The sequence below is a fragment of the Cervus canadensis genome, chromosome 31 (genome assembly GCF_019320065.1).
Source record: "Cervus canadensis isolate Bull #8, Minnesota chromosome 31, ASM1932006v1, whole genome shotgun sequence".
Classification (NCBI taxonomy): Eukaryota; Metazoa; Chordata; class Mammalia; order Artiodactyla; family Cervidae; genus Cervus; species Cervus canadensis.
In genome coordinates, this window is record NC_057416.1 from 29,925,047 (window position 1) to 29,931,206 (window position 6,160).

A 6,160-nucleotide genomic window follows, 5' to 3' on the forward strand; every position below is an offset into this window, starting at 1 on the left:
TCCAACTCCTGCCCACTTCTTTCCTCCTTAGTCTGAAGAGCTCCCCTAAGAAACAACAAGATTTCCAAATCAGAGCACTGGAGGCAATCAGGATGGCTCTATAAGGCCATTAAAGAGCCTTCATTAGTATCGAGTGCCCCTTTGTAATGAATCACTGAGGGCTAAGAGGAGGAAGGAGGTTTAACCTCTCTGCAGGGAAGCAGCCTCAGAAGCCAAGGGTTTTATCTGCACCCCCCACCCCCCAAGACAAAGGCAGCAGTCTGTCTGTAACAGGCCAACTGTCAGGCAGCATTGCTGAACAGTGATTCAGAAGAGGACAAAGTTCCCTCAGTCCTCTGTGGCAGAGGAGGAAACAGTGATGTAGGAGAAAAAAATTTCCTTCCATCCTCTTAGGGTCCCTGGCTTGGTCTGGAAACCAATTTGACCAAGAAAGTCAGAGAAGAGCATACAAAGAGAACTGAATTTTTACATGTGGATGAAGGCGATCACCGAAGAAGGGAAACAGAGGAAGTGACCAAAAGCCGTTTTGTCCAAGAAATAGTAAACTTGTGAAGAATGGAAAAGACACAAGGGGGTTTGGGCCAGGGGTGATTCATGGAGAAGAAGTAACTAGAAAGATAAGGGTGACTTTAGCAAGTTTCACTTATACAGCCTTTTTGGCCCTAAATATCCTGTCTCTGGTGATAAGAATGTCTTTGTCCTGCCCTGCATAGGGAGAGTTACTTTTCACAGGCGAGATTTATGACCTGTTTCAGGGAAGGATGACAAGGCAGTTTAAAAAACTGCTTCTGCCCATTAAAAAAAAAAAAAAAAAGAATTCCTTAAGATATTTAATATGCTGAGTTGCCGTATTTTGGGGTGACCTGTCCTAAACCCCATCAATGAGAATTCTGGAGTCAGCTGAACTGTGGACTGGGCTTTGAATCATCATCACCACTTGTTAGCTCAGGGACCTGGGTGAAGTGTTGAATTTCTCTGGACTTCAAATCTTCCATCTCTAAAGTAGGGGGAATTGATATCTAGCAGGCCGTGTTGTGATGATCTAGTGAGACCATCTGCATAGAGTGTTTAATATGGAACCCTGACAGCTTGTGATTATCGAGTGTCCAAACTGCCATCACACTGAGGGCTTAATTCTTTAAATTCACAAGGTGCGTTTTCTCATAGCAGCTAACTTGACTCTCATGCAATCCATGAGATAGACATTTTCGAGGTAGGTATTGTGTCTCCCAGGAGACTTTTATCGCCCTAGCACTGGTAGGTGGCAAAGTCAAGACTCAAAGCCATCACTTGGGGTCCAGGGCCCTGGCCCCTGGCCACAAAGGACCTCTGGACTCTCCAGGGGAAGAGCCAGCATCTGCAGAGGCTGTGATTCTCCTGTAACTAGTGAGTTTCTAAAGGATGTGCGGTGATGTGTTGTGGTTGTTTCCATTCCATGTGCTTGATTCAGCTGGGCAGCACTGAAGCTGGGAAGTCCAGCTCTCACATGCTGTCAGTTTAATGATTATTCTAGGAGTAGCTGATTTCTATTAGAAGGCAAGTGACAGATTGCCCGCTAGATAGAAATGCATGTTTTTCAAAGTAGGGAGGCTCAGCACTCAGGGAAGCTGATCTGGCTCATCCCCATCCCTGCACTCAATAACAAGGTTAATGATATGATTATCGGAGTGTGGTTTGGCCAGGCTGGGGTACTAGATTCTGAGCATCCCCATTGCCAAATGCTGCCTCAGTCCAGAAGCAGGTGGGGGACTTGGGATGAGAAAGAATAGCAACCAATGTGTGGCAGGTTTAGAAAAAAAGTCTGGAAACCAAAAGGGCTCCCAGAAACTTATTCTTCAGCTGCAGAAAGGATTAGGGAGGACTCTCAAAGCCAGGGAAGAGTCCTGGGCCATCTTTCCTACAGCACTCCTGTCTTTCTAGGGGAGACTTGCTGAATTTCATCTACTTTTCTCTGCTTTGGTTTGTTTTTGTTGTTGTTTATTCTAGTATCCCCAATATTAGTGTAACATCAGGAGAAGGAAAAGTATAGAGAACACAGAAATATCTATTTGATGAAACGATGTTTGGATGGATGGATGAAACTAGTTCAAATGAAGAAGCTGAAAGAAAGCAAATTCGCTCAGTCGTGACCGACTCTTTGCCACCCCATGGACTGTAGTCTGCCAGGCTCCTCTGGGGATTTCCCAGACAAGAATACTGAAGTGGGCTGCCATTTCCTTCTCCAGGGGATCTTCCAGATCCAGGGATCAAACCCTGGTCTCCTGCACTGCAGGCAGACTCTTTACCAGCTGAACCACAAGGGAGGCTCACTCATGTTATTTCTCTTCATGTACTTTGAATGTTTAGATTTTAATGGGATGAGAAGGTACTGAACTCATTTCTTCTTAACCTTGAAAATACTGGTATCAGTAGTTTACAATGGATGATACAGGACACAGTGTGGTAGCCAAATATGCATTCTAAAATAGGAAACAATTAGCAAATGTATAAAGGGTGCAATTACTTTGAATAATTAACAAAATCATTGTCAATCCCAAACTCCCAATCTATCCCTCCTTCCCATCCTTCCCCTCTGGCAACCCATGATGCTTTGTTTTGTATCATCTCATTAATGATTCTTATAAAGAAGTATTAGTCGCTCAGTCATGTCCAACTCTTTGTGACCCCATGGACTATAGCTACTAGGCTCCTCTGTCCATGTGATTCTCAGCCAAGAATCCTGGAGTGGGCTGCCATTTCCTTCTCCAGGGGATCTTCCTGACCCAGGGATTGAACCCATGTTTCCTGCACTGCAGGCAGACTCTTTGGCAACTGAGCCAATGGAAGCCCAGAAATAAAGATTCCCCTATTTCTTAATTTCTGGGGGAGATCTGGATTATCTGCGGTTGAGATCACTCATAAGATAGTGTTTGCAGCAAGAAAGGTCCAAGCAGAAGAAACCATTTTGAGTGGAAATGCAGTAAAATGATTTACTATTTTGGTTCTTTCATTAGATTTATGAATCCAAGGATGATGCCTCAGGGCAAGGATTAACTTTGCAAACCCAAGTTCAGTTTGTCTGACTCCTGAAAATCCAGAGGGGAAAGGTATCCAGAGCAACCCGTTCCCAAACTCATGAGATTCCTGTGTAGGGCCCCAAACATCGTCTCTCTCCAGCTCCCTTGAGCTGAGCCAAGGCAGTACTGACAAACGAAGGGAGAAACACAGGCTTTGTTTTATCCACCGTTTCTCAGGACACCATTTCTTCCCCTGCTCTGAGCAGTAACTGCAAAGGTGTGACTTTAGAAGGGCTCATTCACCTGTGCCCCAAGGTGGAAAACACACACACACACACACACACACAAAGAACCCTAACCATTTTTAAAAAGGGGAGGGGGGAGTAAGGGTGAGAGGGCCTTGAAGGCAAAAATTAGTTGTTGTTGCTGCCTAATGGCAAGATTTCCAAAGAGCTACCGTTGCTTTGTGGTCTTCCCCGCTGGTTCAGGTGGTAAAAGTCTGCCTGCAATGCAGGAGACAATGGTTTGATCCCTGGGTCAGGAAGATCCCCTGGAGAAGGGAATGGCAAACCACTCCACTCCAGTATTCTTGCCCAGAGAATCCCATGGACAGAAGCGCCGGGCAGGCTATAGCCCATAAGGTCACAAAGAGTCAGGCATGACTGAGTGACTAATACACACACACACACACACACACACACACACACACACACATACCACACACCTTTGCTTTGGTGAGTACGGTGGTCCCTGGTGTCCCCAGAAAGTTGGTTCTAGGACCACTCACACCAAAACCCCGGATGCTCAAGTCTCATATAAAATGACATGGGATGGTTGGCCCTTCGAATCTGCCAAGTTTCACATCTGCAGATACGGAGGGCTGACTGTTACATGCAGTGGCACCTGGCCCCCGCTCTTGGTACTAGTGGTTATAGACAGTGTAAATGAAGAGGGGCCAGGGAGCTTGCTCAGCGATGGCTGCTCCATGGAGTTTGGCTTTCTCAACCAGCAAATAATACCTTGCCAGCAAATTGCTTTCTCCTTTCCCTGTCTGTCCTGGCTAGAAAGGTTGCGATCCATCGCTCTTCTATAGGATTCTCCTGCTCCACCCCCCAAATAAGTACAGTGCTTCTTAGAAGTGAGATCAAAAGATGCTTTAAAATACTCAGGAGGCCCAAAGATCTTACCAAAGGAACTGACCATTGGAGCTTGATGATGACTAACTCTTGTAGGTTTATCTTTTTCCTTCCAAAATGCTGTGCATTTGGATTGGGCGGGGGCGGGGGGGGCGGTGGGGTGGTAACTTTGCTTTCATAAATTGAAGAATATATTCCTCTGCCTTGATCTCGATTTTCTCATTTTAAAAAAAAACAACTTGGGGATAAATAGATTTAATGCTCAATAATTCTTATACCTCAATGCTTATCTACATAGTTTTTGCATATTATATTTTAAAAAGCCCTTACTTCAAGGACATACTACAAGAAGAAAATAAGTGTATTAATGCAGCAGTTACATTGAAACTCTATATCAAGGACATTGCTTATAGAGGCAGTTTTTAGACAAATGCAATTAAAATCACAATGCTGATGAAAAAAGTCAGAAATACTAATAAAGAGGGCAACATTACCCTTTGATGAGAGAAATAATAGAGCTGGGCAAATAAGCCGAGCTCTGTTTTAGAAGATGTTAACCAGTCTCAGAGCATTTCATTTGCCTCATGCATGTTTGTTATTTGTGGGATTTTCTTTAAAAATATGTAGATGAAAAGCAATTTGGTTTCTAGAAGTTATTTTTTATCTGTAGAGCTTTCATTTCTCTCCTGACATACTTGGAAAACTGTTGGATTGTTTCTCCAAAACAAAGATGGAGCTAAAAATCCAGTCCTTTCATCTCCTGCTGAAACTCACAAGGAGACTGGGGTATTTGGAGAGGGGTGTGTGAGTGAGTGTGCCAATTCAATGGAAGCTGATACAGGAGGTGGCTTTCATCTCCTCTGCTGTTGGTGACAAGTCTGTTTTTCATCTCATTTCCAAGTTGGATATGATTTTGCCTAGGAACTTGAACACACAGTTCACTGATTGGAATATTGGAAGCATACTCACATAGTACCCAGAGGACTCATGCAACCAGCTGCTGGGACAATGCTTGGTTATCCACCTTAGCTTGTCCATGGTAGACCAGTAGTTCTACCATGTAGTAGTTCTAACACAAGCAGGTGAGAGGAAGGACAGAGTGATGGCTTCATGATTCCTTCATTGGAACCCCAGCCAGAATCGTTGGTTGGAGCTGCCAACACAGGCCTCCCTGTGGTTACTCTCACACCACTCTTGCTGGTGGGCATTAAGCATTCCAGTGAAGTCACCAGCTTCATGTTCAGCTGGCCTGATTGCTGGAGAGGCTGATTGCATTATACACTCTCCTGAAAAGATTTTTTTTCAGACTCTCGAGAATCCATAGAGATTGTATAAAAAAAAAAAACAAAAAAAACAATTCCAGAGTTACGAACTGTTTAATTTATCCTTCTATTCTTTCAAAAGGGACAGAGTCACAGAGGATAGAGAAAACCTCAACAGAAAATGGGTTTTTAGTCAGTTTAGAAGCTCTGTATTTTATAGAATTTGTCTCTGAGCTTCTGTTTTTCGTTTCTCCTTTCTACTTCTTTTCTGGGATGTGTCTTCCATCTTCAGTTCAGCCACTCAGTCATTTCTGACTCTTTGTGACCCCATGGACTGCAGCATGCCGGGCTTCCCTGTCCATCACCAACTCCCAGAGTTTGTTCAAACTTGTGTCCATTGAGTCAGTGATGCTATCCAACCATCTCATCCTCTGTCATCCCCTTCTTCTCCTGCCTTCAGTCTTTCCCAGTATCAGGGTCTTTCCCAGTGAGTCAGCTCTTCGCATCAGGTGGCCAAAGTATTGGAGTTTCAGCTTCAGCATCAGTCCTTCCAATGAATATTCAAGACTGATTTCCTTTAGGATGGACTGGTTGGATCTCCTTGCAGTCCAAGGGACTCTCAAGAGTCTTCTCCAATACCACAGTTCAAAAGCATTAACTCTTCGGTGCTCAGCTTTCCTTATGGTCCAACTCTCACATCCATAAATGACTACTGGAAAAACCAAAGCTTTGACTAGGTGGACCTTTGTCCGCCTCTTTGTCCATC